Consider the following 19,273-nt stretch of genomic DNA (forward strand, 5'->3'; position numbering starts at 1 on the left):
TTTTTGTTCGTCTGGTGAGATGAGATATCTCTCACCCCAAACCCACACACTCAGCCTTTGGCTCAGGTAGATTTCTAGATAACAATTCTTTGCCAGAAAGGGTTTTTAACTTTGGGTTGCTTCAAATTTTGTGCCTGCTTGCTTTAAATTGCCCAATTGCTCTCCTTGTCCTATGACACTTCAGTTTCTCACCCTGGACTTCAATAAATACAAGTGCCCCCAGTCCACATTCCTCCTGCCCACACTCCCTGATCTCCTTGTATGCAGTCTCCAGGTATGCCATGTACTGCCCCCAGTCAGGACCTGTAAGTAACAAAATCTTTATTTCTATCTTCTGTTTCTCCTAATCATTAAAGGGATGCTCTTCATCTTAAAGATTTTAACTTAATACATGACATAACATGTCTTCACACCTTTATAGAAAGTTTTTGACTGAAAGGTTTCTTAGCTGAATGTTTTTTTCATTGCTAGATATTATTTGTGTGCTTATGACACAGATGTATGACAATTGTACTATTACCAGGGGGCCCATACATCCTGGTTTTCCCAGAATAGTCTCAGTTTAGCATCTATTGTCCTAAGACAATTGTGAAGATCTACCCCCTTTCATTCATACCAGATTGAAAAATCCAGTATATTGTACAATTACCCATTACAAATAACTAGTAATGTAGAATCTTTCCATCAAGCATTGGTCAGACAAATAATTTGATCACTGAAAATATTTTTCTTTCACTAAGTATTGTTTTGATTGAGGTCTTTTTCCAGAGGGGTTAGTTACAGCTGTTTTCTTCTGGAGCTTCTTTTCTGTATTCTGTATTATCGTTCCCAACTTCGGGGATACTCAGTGAACCCTACATAATGCTGTTATCACCTTCAATTATTTTAATCAAGTGAAAAAAAAATTAAAGTTTGGTAATCAACTTAGAGCCGGCCATCGTTCAAATTATCTCAGCCTGGAAATACATTTGAATGGAACATAAGTCTGACAACTAAAAATAATTAAGGAACATTTACATCTTTGCTGTTTACAAAAATGCAGACTAGAATAGAGGAAAACAGATACTTGAAAATAAATGCAGGAAGAAGGTACTCCCCTCTATGTGACCCACTCTTGAACACTTTAGAAAGAGTCCTCATCTACCCAGGCAATGACCATTTATTCAACTCTCTATGAGGCTGTAAGATTGCAAGAGGCAGCGGAATCTAATAATGCTAGAAATTTGTATAAAGCTAAACAAAACTAGTTCCCCAAACTCTGATGTCTGAAAAAATATTTCGTACTATACTTTTCAAAATCCAGAAGGTCCTGTTGATTCATAGCAAGATAAACCTGGGAAGACCTCTTTCTGTTCCATCTGAATGACACTGTTAAAGCATTTTTCTTCCCTTGAGGAAGTAGGCTTTGCTCTAAAGAAAGGTTGGGGTGACAGGCACACTTTGTTTCAAGCAAATTCTACGACAGATGCATGAGTGAACTCACAATATCTCAGAAAGGGCCTTTCCCTTTTAAAAGGTCACTGCACAAAACACAATAAAACTATCTCCTATAGCATGTTTTTTTTCCAAATGACATACCTCAAAAGTGCATGAACTGAGAACTTTTGTGCTCCACACTTGGCTAAGGGAATTTTAGAATTTTGCATTATCTTGGGTACTTGTTATGTCTGGCCTGCAATATTATCTTCTAGGAAATCTATTGTGTCCTCTGTTACCTCCTCCTGTTTATGGTTTGGTTAAGTTTTATTTTTATAATTTATTCCTGTGATTTACATTTTAATATGACACAACAAAGAATGTAGTTCATGTTTCTCACCAAGTGATAAAGGCATTTTCTATACCTTCTTCTACTTTCAAGAGTCTTCTAAAAGTTCACCTGGCCAACAGCTTCCTATTGTGCCTCCTTCCTTCAGTAGCCTTGCTGTGGGCATTCACCAAAATCGAAACACTGAAATGTGACTTTCCTAGTTGTGACAAGAGAAAAAATGTACATCAGGAAACAGCAGAGGACTGGGAACCTGTCTGCTGTGATTCATGGTCATCTACAATGCTCGTTTTAAAACACCACCAGTGAAAGGGCAGAGGGCATACAACACTGCACATGACAAACCAGTGTATGGGTTTTTACAGATCACAAGAGGAAGGCGGGAAAGCCTGGAATTGTCTGGTATTGTTGTAGCATCTTGGGAAAAACTGTATACCTATCAGATAGGTAAAGAAAGCTCAGAATAAAAAGTCATCACAAAATGATACACTGAGAAGTAGTTGTATAAGGGAAGATAAACTCCAGGGACCAGATATTTGTTACATACTCAAGAATAATGCAATATTAGAGGTGAGTACAATAATAATTGACTATTGGTCTGGTGCTTTAAAGGAGGTACTTTAAAACCTAAAAATTAAAAATATGTTGTCAAGGAATTCAGAATCCCATTCATTGACTACAGATTCAGTGATGTTCTAGGTAAGCAATTATTATGGATCAGAAAAGCTTTTTGCCTTCACTCCTTTTAGAGATTCTGCTAAATATTTATATGTCAAATATTTACACAAAATTTAATTATATATAAATGAATTATTTTGACAACATAAGTATAGCATAAAACAGGTTAGCAGAACACAAATGAAGTAAATAACAACCAAGAAAGAGGGTGCTATTTTGGGATGACATTGAAGGTAGATGATGGGAAGTTCATGACATTGGTCTCTGAAAGTAAAAAAGTCTTAAAGCTTAGCATACTTCCTGACTCAGTTTAAACTTATTTACATGGTCATAATTGTGTTTACTGCTCTATTTTAAGATTTAACAGGCAGAATAGCTGCAGTCTAAAATATGCTATACGGTGACTACAAAATTGGCAGGAGACTCTGCAGAAATAAAAAGAAAACAAAACTTCAGGGAGTCCAAGGGTAGAAGTAAAAGCTATGACTAAAAACAAAACCCAGTGTGAGCTCCATATATAAAAGAGCTACTATGCTGTTCTGTGCAGTCCATCATCTCCATTCTAGATATCAGGAAGCAAACAACATGAATAATTCCAAGCAAATAATAATCATCATCCAAAAAAATAATAACTATGCAACCCCCCAAACCAAAAACCAAAACAAAGCAAAACAAAAATTATTGTTTGTTTTCTAAAAAACTGAACTACTTCCCAGGAGAAAAACAAGGCTTTAGTTAGATGCTGGCATCTGGGAATAGCAATTTTCACATTCTCTTATGGTGGAGGCTCACTGATGCCAAATTTCACCTCTTTAATATATCTGATCACTTGCCCCTTCTGCTATTTCCTCTATTCCTACAGTTCTCACTCAGGATAAAGACTTTAAGTATAAATAGTTATTAGATCAAAAGAAAGCCAAAGCAGTCTGACATTTTTCTGCTTAAATACATAGACAATCAAGCATAACAAATATATTACGAGATCCAGAAATATTATGGAGAAAGATTAAGATTGGCAAGATGAAAACAGAGATAGTGTAAGAAAAAAAAAAAAGAAAGAAAATAGAAGCTCTGATAAACTTACACAAATTGGAGAAACTATTACAACCAAAAAATAAAAATGTAAGGTAAGGACAGTTAAAATAGAGAGCAAGAAAGACTTCCTAGAAACCAAAAACATAGTTGTTGGAATAAACAAATAGAACAGTAGAAGGACTAAACACAGCAAAGGAACTCTTGCTAATTAGGCTAAAGTATAAAGACAGAAATCATGAGAAAGGATAAATCTGGAAGATCTAACATCCAGGTTTTAAAAGTTAGAGAAAGAGAAGAGAGAAAATGAAGGAGAGGAAAAATTAAAGACAGAAATAAAATTGCCCTTAGCTCAAAGGAAGGCTTTAATTTATACACGAAGAAGTTTCACTGAGTGCATATTGTAATAAGCACAAAAGGGATTCTCATCTATGTCATTGAAAACATGTAAATACCTAAAATAATGAGATGCTTCTAAAAGTTTTAACTTTTGAGTTTTCCCTCTTAAAAGGGAAACACGAAGAATAAGACTAGTAGTTTATTTCTCATTAATAACAATGGAGCAGTGCTTTCAAACTTCGAAAGGAAGACTCTTTTCAACCTAGAATTTTATAGTTGGCTATGGGATCACACAAATATGAGAGTATGCAAGACACAGAACATTTACCTCCTGTTTGCTTTCTCTTAGGAAATTACTTTATGGTGTATTATAATAAAGCCAAAGGATAATTCAAAAAATAGGAAGCTATCAAAACATCAGATCGAACCGAGAAGTTCAATGACACCAGTAACATCAAACTTAGGATGTTAGTGATACAGCAGGATGCCTTGGATCTGTAAGTCCAGTGTGGAGCAGGGAAAAAGAGGACTCTAGAAGGGGGATATATTTGAAGTAGGGGAAACTAGACCAAATAGACTAGATAATATGATAGAGAGTAAAAAATAAATATACGATATGATGAAGGAAAACAGAATACATAAAATAAATACAGCTTAATTTTAAGCAATTGGCTAAATATAAGGAAATAACCATTTATTTGAACTCAAATGCTAGGAATTCTTTTCAGTGAGTTATGAGTCAGGACACCAATCTCTTAAAAAAATATAATCCTAACATACTTTTTACCTAACATTAAATTATGTTTATGTGGCAATTAATAATATTAATACTGTTTATTACTCTACTTTTAAAGTTAACCTTTGGGGAAAGACCATTCTATTTTTTGCAGAAAGTGCAAATATCAGCAATCTAAACACAGAAAGAGTGGCCAACAGAAGCAGGGCCTGAAATGAGTGAGAAAAAGTTGGAGAAAATGTATGAGACCAAGATCTTCATTTCATCTCATGGGAAATAAAGAGATATTATTACAAGTCATCAGAATAAGAAAATGGTTTTAAGTGTTTTACTTATAGCTTGCAGCTATGTTACAGTTACATAAATAGAAGAAGATTAATAGAAGAAGGAGAGTCAAGTATAAATGAGCAAAATCTCCATCTTCCCAATTGCAGAGTGAATTGCCTAACTCTGATAGATATAGAAATTGAGTGCTCTACCAGAATGCCTAACATAACCAGTAAAAATTTTAAAATTAAAAATAATTAAAAAGATTTCTCTAGTGAGTGAGAATGGCATTGAGGAAAACGGAGCAAGAGACTTCTACATTTAATCAGCAGTATTTTGATATGGCTTCATGTGAGAAATAACGTAATACTTTGATAAGTAGTAAATATGTATTTGTCTGTATAATAATAGTAATCATGAAGTGCTTTTTGTGTGCAATGCATGCATTGTGCTAGGTGACAGTATAATGTCAGATTCTTATTTATTGTATAGGCTATGTATAACTTTTATATAGAGGGCTTTATAAATAGCCTTTAAATACAGTCGTGTCCCTTGACTTATGAGTTTCAGTTCCTGAAGATTTCCTTCTTCTTTCCCTATAAAATTTAATGATTAGCAATTAAATAATCAAGTTTAATTATGTTCCTTCACTGTATCCTTTTTTAAAAAAATTGATACATAATAGTTGTACATATTTTCGGGCTACATGTGGTGATTTAATACATTTGCACAATTCGTAAAGATCAAATCAGTGTCATTGGAATATGTATCGCCTTAAATGCTTGTCTTTTGTTTATGCTAGAAACATTCAATCTATTCTCTTTTAGTTATTTTGAAATAGAAAGATTTTTTTACACAACAGTCACCCTATTGGTCTATTAAACACACTTTTCTAAATTGCAAAAACACTAGAAAGGTATAAATACTGGGAAACTGAGGGTAAGGTGTCATTCACTAATAGAAGGACAAAGCCCAGGAGGACAAGGTCAGGAACCATAAAGATATTTTGCTCACTTCACTATTTCAATAAGGCCCTTTATCTTCATAGGCTTTCAGTTTTGGAACCCAGTAAGTACTTAGCTTATACTTACACAGGAAAAGTGAAAAGTTCAAAAAGACTGAACTGATCTTTAACCCAATGACCTAGAAGACAGGGCATGTTTATCAAACCAGTCTGTTGAAGTTGAAAGTTTACAAAACATGGGCAGTGGGGAACAGGAGTGGTAAAACCTCTGAACATGAAACATTTCACTCAGTTCTCTTGATGTATGTTGTTTTGAAAAATTCACACCCAATGGCCCATATTAATGAGGTGGCAATTAAATCTCAAGCCATGTCAGAAGCTGAAGAATGACTTCAGGACAAATGTTTATCGTTCCAGGCCATGTGCAAACCTTTGAACCTTTGTGAAGTTCAAACATGAAGAACTCAATGCAATGCACCAGGCCTTTCACCAATGTAGGACTCAATACAAAATAAATAAATGGGAAAAGAAAAGCAATAACTGATCAAGTACAATATTGTTATACAGTTGTATAATTCCATAGTTCCAGATTATCTTAGTATTTAAATATAAACATGTCTATAAAGAGATCTATTGACATAAATTAGAAGTGCTTGTCATATTAGTTTAGAAAAAGAAACTGATCAATTCTTAACAAAGGTCAAAGATATAGTGCAATTATTCTACTTTTTGCCATCTTTATGGTGAAGAAGCTGACATCTTTGAAGGTGATCCAGAAACTGTATTGGGAGATGGTGTGTCTCCAGTTGTAGTGTAGATGATAGCAAGAGATTCTGGAGCCAATTCACAAATACATCCAGGAGATGTTAGAAGTGAGTATACTCATTAATGCAAAAAAGTACCTGCATTCCCCAAATCATCTCTTTATCAACTTTACTATCTCTTTGCCATCTCTAAAAGAGGAGAATCAAGTTTTTAGCTTTTTTTTGTTATTGTTGTTATTGCTTTTTGTACGTTTCCAAAGCAAGCCGTGTTTTCATTTCGATTTGCATTAAACACTAGGGGCAGAAATCACTATTATTTCCCCTTGGGTCTCATAATCTTGGTATTTTTGCCACTTCAGGAAATGCAGTGAAGAAATAGAGGTATTTTCAGTGCCAAGGACTGCAATGAGTTGATTTGCAGGATTTAAAAATAAAAAATATAATTAAATAAATGTGAGGTCAGGTCAGTAAACTATACGTGTTTGATTGGTGCATTTGAACATAGCCCAAATATCAATAAAGATAATATGGAAGTAATTTTAGGGCTGCAAGTCTGAAATATGATTGATACTCAATGAATCAATACTATGATAGACAAAAGCCTAATCAATTGTGTCATACACATTTATTGCAGAGAGGTAGTTGGTTGAGAAAAGCAAAGAAAAAATAAAGGCAGAAAATAAACATTATTGTGCCCACATTGGTTATAGGGACTAAAGCAGTATTGCTTTCTTGGTGAGGCCAGCCTGGTAGAGGTGGGAATGTTAAAACCGTATTAACTGGAAGACAGAACATAAAATCAACTCCTTATCATTGTTTTAAAGCCGTATTCTCTAGCAACCTTCAGAAAATTTGGTATCCTGTGTCACTCATCTACAGGGAGACAATGAATTTATCGGGCCAACTAAGCATTCTCATCAGACAGATGCATTTCTCATTATCAATTGATAATTTGGCATTCTGATTACAATTTGGATCCCCATGTTGCTTCTTTACCGGGAGAAGAGTCTGTGAATTGTTGTTGACTTGAGCACCATGTCCAATTTTACAGTTATATTGCTCATTGTAAATAAAACCTTGGCATTCTGGTTTGTGTTTAATACAATACATGAATGATGTTAACATGAACCTCATTTTGAGAAACAGATCTACTTCTACCTAGCCTGCTAGCAAAATCACAGTTCTCAGCCTGTAGTCCTGAGGGAATATGTCCCAGAATCATATCGCCAAGGAAAACACCACCAAGGGGGCTCTATCTGAGTAGCCAGACTCCATTAAAGTCTTCCAGCCTCTGAGTATACCTTTGAGTTAAAAAATATAAAAGAGACATCTTATTTTAAAGCGGTGAGTAAGAATACAGCTATTGAAAGCAAAAAAAAAAAAAAAGTGTCAAAATATGTAGTATGCCTTCCTATAGGCTTTGTGACAAGGGAGGAGGGAGAGAAGAGAAAAAAATGAACTCAGATTATGTAATTTGCCAAATGTCATTATAGTAACTTTAGGTTCTATATTTGTCTTCTGAGAAATGCTTTGCCTTACTGTAATCTCTAAAACAGCAGTTAAATTTTCAATGGAATTACATTTGAAGAAATAGTGAGGAAGAGAGAGCTTAGTCAAGGCCCTTACGCATATGATAAATCTATTATACTAATTCCCAGAAGAAAATGACTTAATTCTCAAGGAAAAGGATCAATGTCAATCAGAAAATTCTTGCAATTGGCACATTAAATAGATATTGAAATGTATTATATAGAAAGATATATTTTTTATCCTTAGAGCTCAAATGTTACACACAAAAAGTCACCTAAAACAATCACATATTATATCTTTATCCTAAAATGTTTGAAGAAGAATAACAACATTCAGCTAGTACAAAAGTTGCAGCTTCTCTCTGTAATTCCAGCACTTTGGGAGGCCAAGGCAGGTGGATCACCTGAGGTCAGGAATTCGAGACAAGCTTGGCCAACATACTGAAACCCCATCTCTACTAAAAATGCAAAAAAAAAAAAAAAAAAAAAAGTCAAGGATGGTGGCACATATCTGTAGTCCAAGCTACTCAGGAGGCTGAGGCAGAAGAATCGCTTGAGCCCAGGAGGTAGAGGTTGCAGTGAGCAAAGATCATGCCACTGCACTCCAGTCTGGGTGACAGAGTAAGACTCCACCTCAAAAAAGAAAAAATAAAATAAATCTGCTTTTCAAGGGAAATACTTGCTTTTGAGGCAGTAAACACCTAAGTTTAACTGAGACAGAGATTATGCTAAAGAGACGGGGAAGCCTCTGGGAAGGTGATACTAATTCCTTGATATGTCATAGTGTTTCTAATTACTTTTTGCCTTCATTATCCAGTTAATTACTACAGTGTAGAATTAATCTATAAAGCAGTAATAGTCCTAACACCGTAAACAGCAGATAACTCAGAATAGAAAGGAACTTCCAAAACTTGCTCAATTTTTTCTTGGTTTTGAACACAACTTCCAAACATCATCATCTAAATGCTTTAATAATAACATATGATTTACGTAGACATTTGGGTAGCTTGGAGCTTAAAACTTCTGTTGGTGACTGCAGGCCACACTTGTTTCCCTCTTGACTAATTCTTACTGCATTTATTGTCACATGCAATTGACTCTTTACTCAATAAGCATTCATTCATTCAAAGTGCTAACTGAACATTTTAGACAACACCCTTGGGGATTCAAAGATACAGAGATATTGATCACTGCCCTCAAAAACTCACAGTCACATGATGTGCTCTAATTACCACCACTGCACAGCATAATATTATCTTAGCCTGCTGGACATAGAGATATGCAATGAGATTTCCCCTTGCATTTATTCATCATTTCCATGTCTGTATTGGGAATTCTTGTACATATCACAACATACAATGCAGTGGTAGGCAAAAAGGAAGTTCTCTATCAGTTCTTTGTGTCTAATTAAGGGATAAAATGCCATCTTCAATTGGAACTGTAGGAATGTACAGCTAACAATGTCATATTTAGGCTACTACATTACTCCACCTTTTAACTGTCTATACTGGTTTTTTATTCATTAATTTTTGATAATGAGACAATAATACTTTTGTAACAAGGAAAATATAACCAATGAAAATTAGATAAATGAAAGTTAATGAGAAAGAACTGCTGAATGTTTCAAATATGATTGTGCTGTCTCACAAACAGCAAAGATACGTAGTAACAACTACAGCATTTAAAGAATATTTAACTCAATGTGGGGGAAAAAAATGCCTGCTTTGCTGGAGAAAGAGATTCTGCTCACCATGACTCCTCATCATTCTTGTTGTTCATGTATTCAACCTGCTAGAAACTGTTATAACAACAGAGATGCAGTAAAAAGCCCTTTGCAATTCACCTTTAATCCTTGACCCTTGTTATATCTGTCACTTTTAATACATGTGTTCTCTCCATGGTATTAACTGACGTGTTTGATAACTAAACACATCATGTCAGAGGCCACCCAGTAGTTTCATGATGAAAAAACGTTTGATCCAAAAACAAAACCCCCTCATCCTAGTTGTTAAGTCCATTTCTAGTGCTGCAAATTATTCCACACAGCTGAGCAGAAGAGTGACCCAAAGCATAAGGCTCAATCAAGACCTCTTGGGGGCTCTTCTTATTAATTTTAACCTCAATCCATGGCTACTCATGAAAATATTATTCTATTCATTTTCTCATTCATTCAACACAGGCTTTTGAAGCATGTATCTGCCTGGTATTCTGGTAAGCCCTGAGGACTCAGGGCAAGTAATGAAATGGACACTGCCCTCACACACCTTTTGGTCAAATATATATACTTAGCAGCCAGAGAGCATCATTTCTAGACTCAATTCAGCCAGCCAGACAATTCATGTTCCCTGACAGTTAAGGGGTCTCTGAAATAGATCTGCATCCATCAGTTCTTCCATCAGCATTTCTGCCAATGTTTGCATCATTCATTCTTATTCTCACATACCTTAGCCAAAGAATGTTTCTCTACTTTCAAGGAAGTTCATTCTGTGTTTGCTACCAAGGTTTTCTGTGTATGTGTGGTGGTAGAAGACACAGTATAGCTAACCACATTGGCTAGACCTAATGAGGAGCTCCACAGTATAACAGAAGCAGTAATCTTACCTTCTTCACATTCAACATAAACATGCAGGAAGAACCCTGGTTCTCCTCAGTTTCAGAGTGTCTGTAATGAGCATGTTATCCATAGAACTATGAGAGAATATAACTATTAAAAATTATGGCAAAGTGACTGTGATTTAGGATTTTTCCTTTTTGTGCTAACCTATTACAGTAACACTCTGCTGTACATAAAAACCAGGTAAACTGTGTCCTCTTTCTTTCACATTTCTAAATGAGACGAAACTTGATTTTGTTTGTCCACTCAAAATTTGATTTCTAGACCCTACAGCTTGCTAAAATATAGACTCTTAGATCTATAAACAAGGTGAATAATTTCTAAACTGCTTTTTTTTAAGACTTGAAAATGCAGTGGCAGGAGGATTGCTTGAGGCCCGGAGTTTGAGACCAGTCTGTCAGCACAGTAAGACCCTGTCTCCACAGAAAAATACAAATAAAAAATTAGCAGGGTGGGCCGGGCGCAGTGGCTCACGCCTGTAATCCCAGCACTTTGGGAGGCCGAGGCGGGTGGATCACGAGGTCAAGAGATCGAGACCATCCTGGTCAACATGGTGAAACCCCGTCTCTACTAAAAATACAAAAAATCAGCTGGGCATGGTGGCGCATGCCTATAATCCCAGCTACTCAGGAGGCTGAGGCAGGAGAATTGCCTGAACCCAGGAGGCGGAGGTTGCGGTGAGCCGAGATCGCGCCATTGCACTCCAGCCTAGGCAACAAGAGCGAAACTCCGTCTCAAAAAAAAAAAAAAAAAATTAGCAGGGCATGGTGGCTATGCCTGCAGTCCCAGCTACTCAGTAGGCTGAGGTGGGAAGATCATTTGAGCTGAAGAGTTTGAGGCCAAAGTGAGCTATGATCATACCACTGGACTCCAGCCTGAGCGACAGAGCAAGATGTTGCCTCAAGAAAACAAAAAGGAAAGAAAATGTAAAGAACTTGAAATAGTTGTATAGCACAAAGCAAACGAAATGCCCAACCATATAACTATTACAGAGATGGAAGCTTAATACCCCTTTTGGGACTCTCTCCTGTGTCCCAGGCCTATTTGTATCTTACTACTGACTCTGCTTTCTACCTGTATATCCCATGGAAACCCCAACTCAACATTTCAAAGCCGTTTGCATTCTCTTGATAATAACTGCTCTTCCTCCTACTCGTCATGTTGCCTTAACTCACTGAGATGCCAGAAATCAGGGTATCGTGCTAAGTCTTCCAAGTCCAGTAAATTCTGCTCTTTTAATGTCTCAACAGCCACTTCTCCACCTCCCTGCTGTAAATATGAACATATTGCTCTTTAACTTAAAATACTATGTTGTAAGGTTGAAGTCAAATCTATGTAGTATGCCAAAAACTATCTCACGTGTGCTGGTCCTTGATTTGAATCCCCCTGCTGTCCAACAAATCTCTTATCATTCCTCCTCTCACATCTTGTGGACCAGGAATATGTGATTTGTTGTTGCAGTTTCTGAATACTGCAATCTCTGTCTCCCTGGAGGCTTTCATGGATGCGTTTCTCTTTGCCCTTCACCTGGCTGAGGTTGCTGGCATGCCATAATTCTGCTCAGATGTAATTCTTTGAGGAAACTTCCTTACCCTTTCTTCCCCACAACTAGCAAACTGTTGGAGCTAGATGTTCCTCCGTTGAGCTCCCACATTTACATATCCTGTCTTTATCAGTGTCACAGCATCTAACACATCAAAATGACACATAGTCAAAGTAGTGGACATCTCAAATACCCTGAGTTGATCATTACACATTCTATGCATGTAATGAAATCTCACATGTGCTCCATAAATACACTTCCTTAGCTGTTTCCTAACATAAAACTGTCAGCCCTTCCAAGTAGGGTCCTTGGATTCCAAGTGCATGCACTGGACCTAGGATTGAGTGTAGCAGAGGTTGTTATATATCTTTGGTAGTCAATACATATTTTAAATACATAAACAAATGAAGCATTCTTTGATATTCATTTTAGAAAATGCACACATTCATTAAAGAAAAAAAATTGATGAACAAATGTTTGGGCAAAACACAATGGCATCTCCTGCTCCTACAGGCATCTTGAGTAAGTCATGAGGTTTCTTTGAATTTTATGATGGAGAACATGGAAGGATTCCATATTCTACGTTATACTAAACTCTCTACCTACACAGAAATCTACTTCACTCCCTTATCTCTTCTGTTTGGTTTTTTCACTTCTAATCTGTAATATTTTTTCTACATTATAAATCATCTGTCTTTATGTTATAGATCATACCTATTCATAGTCATACTTTCTATTTTCCCACAAGCTTAAATCGTTCTCCATGATGGTTATCTTAGTCTCTGTCTGGAGCATAAACTTTCAACTTCACTGCTCATTGCTTTATTCCCTTCCTACAAAATTCCCCAAAAATAATCTCTTACCTTTTCAAACAAGGCCATGCCAAAGGTGCCTGGACAGCTTACAAATGACTGGCCACCACAGTCTCAGCTTTGGGCATGGAGGAGAATGAAGGTGAGGTGAGGTCATGTCGTCTGTATACAGTTTCCTTCTTAGCAGAGAGAACACCGTGTATGGTGGGGTATGTGTGGAGGGGGTATTTACAAGAAGCTGTGTGTGGAGGGGTGGAAACGGGAAGGTGGCAGGCATTTTTAGTACACTTGCGAAAGACTTTATAACCACTTTGGATCGCATGTTGGGTCAACAAGCACTACCTTCTATGATTTAAAAAGCACTAGTTGTCAATTTTCTATCTTGAAAAGAACTCCCCAGAATTTCAGAAGTGACAGAACACCACGTTCAGTGGAGGCTCCCAAGGAGCAATAAAATAATAACTCATTGAAGGTGTGACCTCCTAGAAGCCAGACGATGTTGCCTTCCAGCTGCTTCCTAACCTATTTATTGGCAGAAAAGAGAAAGTATATTTTGTTTGTTTACTTGCTAAAAACAGATACCAACTGACCTAATGTCTTTTAAAATTTTCCTTCAATATTCCTTTCCTTGCTGCCATTTTGAAGCACTTTACTATAAACTTTGCTACAAGCTAACTTCTTTATACAAATAATCTTATTTTTTGTTACCACATGACACAGGTATTATCTCAGCTTTCAGGATAAGGAGGCTGTTCATAATCTATATTCCTAACCAAATTCAAGCTCTTTCTTCCTATATTTCTATGAAGGATATATTCTCTAGGATGAATATAATAGAATTATCTTACTCATATTAGGATGGGTAAATTTAAATTAGATCCCAACCCACCTCTGCCTGATATAAGTATTTGTAGCACTGAGAAGGCTCAGAGCTCATCAGGAGAGTTGCAGATACAGGTTAGTCTGATTGGAGGGTCTGCAGTGACAATTTCAGAAATTCTCTACTTCAGGCCATGACCTACACTGAAAACCATAATCTTCCCTTTCATTAGCAAAGGCTTCTAGAATTCAGAACCATCATTCAGAATCTTGCTCTTAAATTTGTTTCCTCTGACATTCTATACATACCCAATTTCCTCTTAAAGAAAATAACATTGTATTTTCTACTCTGCAAGTATCTGGAATACATCAATTACAAATATTTGTTATTAGACATCATTTCATGCAGTCAAAATTAAGCTCTAGGATTTTTTTCTAATAGTAATGAAAAGAAGATATTTTTTCTCAATCTTCTGTTTAAACTAAAACTGATTAAATCTGTGACACCTTATCAAATACTAGCCAGAAGCTCAATGAAAAATAAAGAAAACAACAAGCGTTTCTGGGGTTTTCCATCTTCCTCCACCAGGGCTTTCAGTTCTCACTGGAAGGACAGACATCTTACACTCAGATGATGACTCTGATCATAAGTGGATGGGCTATACTTAGTATACATCACAAATTTTTCATAAGCTCTGAATGTTAATGCTTAGGGAAAGATTAAATACAAGCGATGCCTGATACCAAGCTCTGCAGAGTCGCATGAATAATCCACTTCTCAGGGTTTCCTTAGCTTTGGAGAGGCTTTTATAGCATCAAAGCTGAGCAAATATTTTGCAAATGAATATGGCTTTAACAGGTCCAGTGTTAAATTCAGATCGTTAGTGAAGGAGAAGCTCCCTCTCATCTTAAGAGAATAAGCTTTGCAGTCTTCAAGTTCTTTAAATATTGACCTGGAAAAGAGCATCCTGAAAAAAGTATGCCAGAATCCGCAATAGAGTCACAGAATGCTCTCTTTGAAGCTCTCCATTAGGTCTCCCTTAAACCATCCCAAACGGTTAAAAATCTATCCTATGGGAGAACATATTTATAAACTATACATTTGATAAGGGGTTCATATCCAAAATAAATAAGGAACTCAAACAACTCAATAGCAACAAAACAACCTGACTAAAAAATGGGCAAAAAGTGTGAATAGATACTTCTCAAAAAAAGACATATGAATGGCCATCAGGTATATGAAAAATGCACAATATCATTAATCATTTGATAAATGCAAATTAAAACCACAATATCACCTTACACCTATTAGAATGGCTTTTATCAAAAAGACAAAAGATAATAAGTGTTGGTGAAGATGTGAAGGAGAGGAAACTCTTGTGTGCTGCTGGTGGGAATGGAAATTAGTGTAAACATTATGGAAAACAGTGTGAAGGTTCCCTGGAAAATTAAAACCAGAACTACCACATGATTCAGCAATCCCACCACCAGATATATTTATATATCTCAAAAGCAAATGAAATAAGTATTTCAAAGAGATATTTTACACTTCTTTGTTTACTGCAGTGCCATTCACAATAGCAATGATATGAAATCAACCTAAGTGTCCATGAGTTGATAAATGGAAAAAGGAAATGTGCTATATATGCAAAGTAAAATGCTACTCAACTGCAATAAGGAAGGAACTCCTCTCATTTGCAATTCAGACAGTTGGGCCTGGAGGACATTATGATAAGTGAAATAATCCAGGCACAGAAAGACAAATATTGCATGATCTCACTCATACTCAGAATCTAGAAAAACTGATCTCATAGGAGAGGGGAGAATGGTGGTTTAAGGACTGAACTGGTTGGAGGTGTTAGGAAGATGCTGGTTAAAGATAGGAGGAATAAATTCAAGAGATTTATTATACAACATGGTGACTATCATTAATGATATATTGTATTCTTTTTTTTTTTTTTTTTTTTTTGAGACGGAGTTTCGCTCTTGTTGCCCAGGCTGGAGTGCAATGGCGCGATATCGGCTCACCGCAACCTCCGCCTCCTGGGTTCAGGCAATTCTCCTGCCTCAGCCTCCCGAGTAGCAGGGACTAAAGGCACGCGCCACCATGCCCAGCTAATTTTTTGTATTTTTAGTAGAGACGGGGTTTCACCATGTTGACCAGGATGGTCTCGATCTCTTGACCTAGTGATCCACCCGCCTCGGCCTCCCAAAGTGCTGGGATTACAGGCGTGAGCCACCGCGCCTGGCCTATTGTATTCTTAAAAAATAAAAGAGTAAATGTAAAGTGCTCCTATCTGATGTAATGGCTATGTTAATTTGATTCAATTTTCATTTCATAAGGCATATATATTTGAAAACATCATGTCATACACAGCAAGTACATAAAATTTAATCTGTCAATTAAAAAAATAAAAAGGAATCCATCCTTCTCTTAAAGAGATCTAGAGAATAACTCTGTGACCAACCCCCGCCATACTTTTCAGGAAGGTGAAAAAATTTCCTTGATAGGAAATTTCTCCATATAGCACAATTAATCCTTCATGGTGTAATTGATGTGTATTTCCTTTTTCTGTATCCTTAGTTAAGATGAAAAATACTTAATTACCACTTATCTGAGTGGTTGATATTCTTCTTTCAACCATAGTTCTTCTAGGGTACGTACACCCAGCTGCCTTTATCTTTTCATAGGGTTATTGGAATCACGAAAAATTGTTCAGATTGTCAGTAGAATGAAATTCATCCTTGCCTACAAAAGCCTTAAAACCTCACAGATGAAAATATTGATCCCATTTTCAAGTCGTGCCTTGGGTGAATAAGGTAAAGTTTTAACTAATCACATCTGCCAGGTAACTAGCTCCAGATATGCTGCTGGTCTCAAATAACTAAGCCTTGGTGAGGCTGTATATTATGACTCAGATCTTTAGGGAATAAAGAAACACTAAAGTGAGTGAGATACTGAGAACAGATTCACAACAATGGTGGGAAAATACATCGGGAAAATGAGTGTAGCCAGAGAATGGAAACCATTCATTTCCTGCTATAGAGTGTGAAAGATAATCTAAACGCAATTGTCAAACATTGGGAAGACTTTTTTCTTCTAACTGTAATTTTTAAATGAATTCATAGTCATATAAGTTATAGTTTTATAAATTATAGTTTTATGAATTATATCACATGTATAGATATACGTAATCACCATGAGAATCATGATGTGGAACAGCTTCAACAGTTCCCCAAAAACCTCTCATGCTATCTCCTTATAGTCACACTCTTCCCCCACCCCAACCCCTGGCACTCATTGATTTGTTTCCATCACAGCTTTGCCTTGTTGAAATTCTATATCATTTGGTAGGTAAACTTTTTGAGGTTGGATTCTTTCATTCTGTATAAGGCCTTTGAAATTCATCCAAGCTGTTGCACACATCAATAATTCATTCCTTTTAATTGACAATAGTCAGATACCACAGTTTTTCTACTCTATTCACCTGTTGAATGGCATTTTGATTATTGTCAATTTTCGGCAAATACAAACAGAGCTACTATAAATATTCATATACAGCTTTTTTGTGAACATAAATTTAAAGTTTGCTGTCATAAGTACTAAGTAATGGGATTTATGGATCATATGATAAGCATTTATTTACTTTTCTGAGAAACTGCCAACCCATTTTCCAAGCAATTTTGCCATTTTTGTATTCCCATAATCAATGTATAAGAATTCCAGTTGCTCCACATCCTTAACAGGAGTTGTTAGTGATAGGGTCTTTCATTTTGTTTTCTTTTTATAATTATCATTCTAGTGCTATGACATTATAATTTTAGTTGCATTTCCCTAAGTTAAACTAATGATGTTGCAAATAGTTCTGTTTGATTACCTTCTTCATATCTTCTTTAGTCTGTTCAAGACTTCTGCCCACTTTTAAATCATGTTCTTTGTATTTTTATCATTGATTTTTAAGAGTTTTTAAATATATCTTGAATGCAAATCTTTTGATGAATATGAAATTTGAAAAGATTTTATTTCTGTCTATAGCTTATCTTTTCACTCTTACCTCATCTTACAGAGCAAAAGTTTTAAATTTTTATAAAGTCCAATTTAAATTATCAAATATGTACATATATATTCTTCTTAGATATGTCCAAACTCACTGCCTAACTCTAAGTCATGAAGATTTTCTTCTGAACGTTTTATAATTTTGTGTTTTACATTTAGATCTATGATCCATTTTGAGCTTATTTTTGCATAACATGTGAGGATTAGGTTGAATTTCCTTTTGTATACTAATTGTTTCCAATTGTTCCATTACCCTTTCTCCAACGAATTGCTTTTGCATTTTGTTAAAGATGAGTTTACATATTTGGTGCAGGTCTATTTATGTCCCATTGATCTATGAGAACCCACTGATCCCTTCTCTGATACCAGACTCTTGGTTACTGAAGCTTTAAATAATTCTTAAAATTGTGTAGTATAATTTCTCCATTCATTTTAAGAAGTGTTTTGTCTATTCTAGTTCCTTTGCCTTTCCATATGAATTTCAGTATTAGCTTGTCTATATCTACAATATATTCTGCTGTGATTTTTACTGGAGTTACACTAAATCTACAGAGCAATTTCGTAGAATTAATAGGTTTAACATGTTTAGTGTTTTAATCCATGAACATGGCACATGTCTCCATTCATTTCGGTCATCTATAATTTTTTCATTGAGGTTTGTAGTTTTTAGCATACATATCTTGTATATGTTTTGTTAGGTTTATGTCTAAGTGCTTCACATTTTGAGAGCTATTTTAAATGAAATTACTATTTAAAATGTGCTTTCTAATTATTTATTGCTACTATACATATATACATACATAACCTTATGCTTTTAATGCTGTGGTGTCAGTAGTGGTGGTTCTTTCATTTCTGATATTGTAATTTGTATCTTTTATCTTTGATCCTGTCAATCTTGCTAGAGGCTTAACAATTTGATTAATCTCTTTCAAGAATCAGCTGTTGGTTTCATTAATTTTCTCTACTGTTTTTCTGATTTCAATTTTATTGATTTACTCTCTTTATTATTTTTACTTCTGATTGCTTTGTTTTTTTTGTGTTTTTTTTTTTTTTTGCTTTTCTTTATGTAAATTCTTAAGGTGGCTGCTTACATTATTGATCTGAGAACTTATTTTTTCATAAAATAAGCATTTTACATAATAAACTTTATTCTACACATTTATTTACAGACATCCCACAAATTTGATGCTCTGTCCTTTCATTTCTAATCAGTTTGAAATAATTTATTATTTTATTTGACACTTCTCCTTTGACTACAGAGTATTTAGAAGTATGTTGTTAATTTCAAACTGTTCGGATTTTTTTCCCCTGGTATCTTTCTGTCATTTATTTCTAATTTAATTCTACTATGAAC

At 35.5% G+C, this 19,273-nt stretch overlaps 1 protein-coding gene and 1 long non-coding RNA gene across 9 annotated transcripts in view; both read right to left on the minus strand.

Annotated features, from left to right (window-relative positions):
• Positions 1–19,273, minus strand: part of NRG1 (neuregulin 1) — a 1,128,933-nt gene that overhangs the window by 712,599 nt on the left and 397,061 nt on the right. The gene's annotated exons all lie outside the window — the stretch shown is intronic.
• Positions 9,950–19,273, minus strand: part of LOC116558158 — a 34,425-nt gene continuing 25,101 nt past the window's right edge. The window contains exons 2-3 of one of the 2 annotated variants that reach the window (XR_004271884.1): positions 12,281–14,019; positions 9,950–10,762 (exon numbers count right to left, since the gene is read on the minus strand). This is a non-coding gene — a long non-coding RNA (uncharacterized LOC116558158). Of the gene's footprint in view, positions 10,763–11,555; positions 14,020–19,273 lie in introns of those variants that run through there. The other variant, XR_004271883.1, reaches the window with a different exon arrangement.

This window comes from Sapajus apella, unplaced genomic scaffold (genome assembly GCF_009761245.1).
Source record: "Sapajus apella isolate SASKATOON/1434 unplaced genomic scaffold, GSC_monkey_1.0 scaffold21, whole genome shotgun sequence".
Taxonomy (NCBI): domain Eukaryota; kingdom Metazoa; phylum Chordata; class Mammalia; order Primates; family Cebidae; genus Sapajus; species Sapajus apella.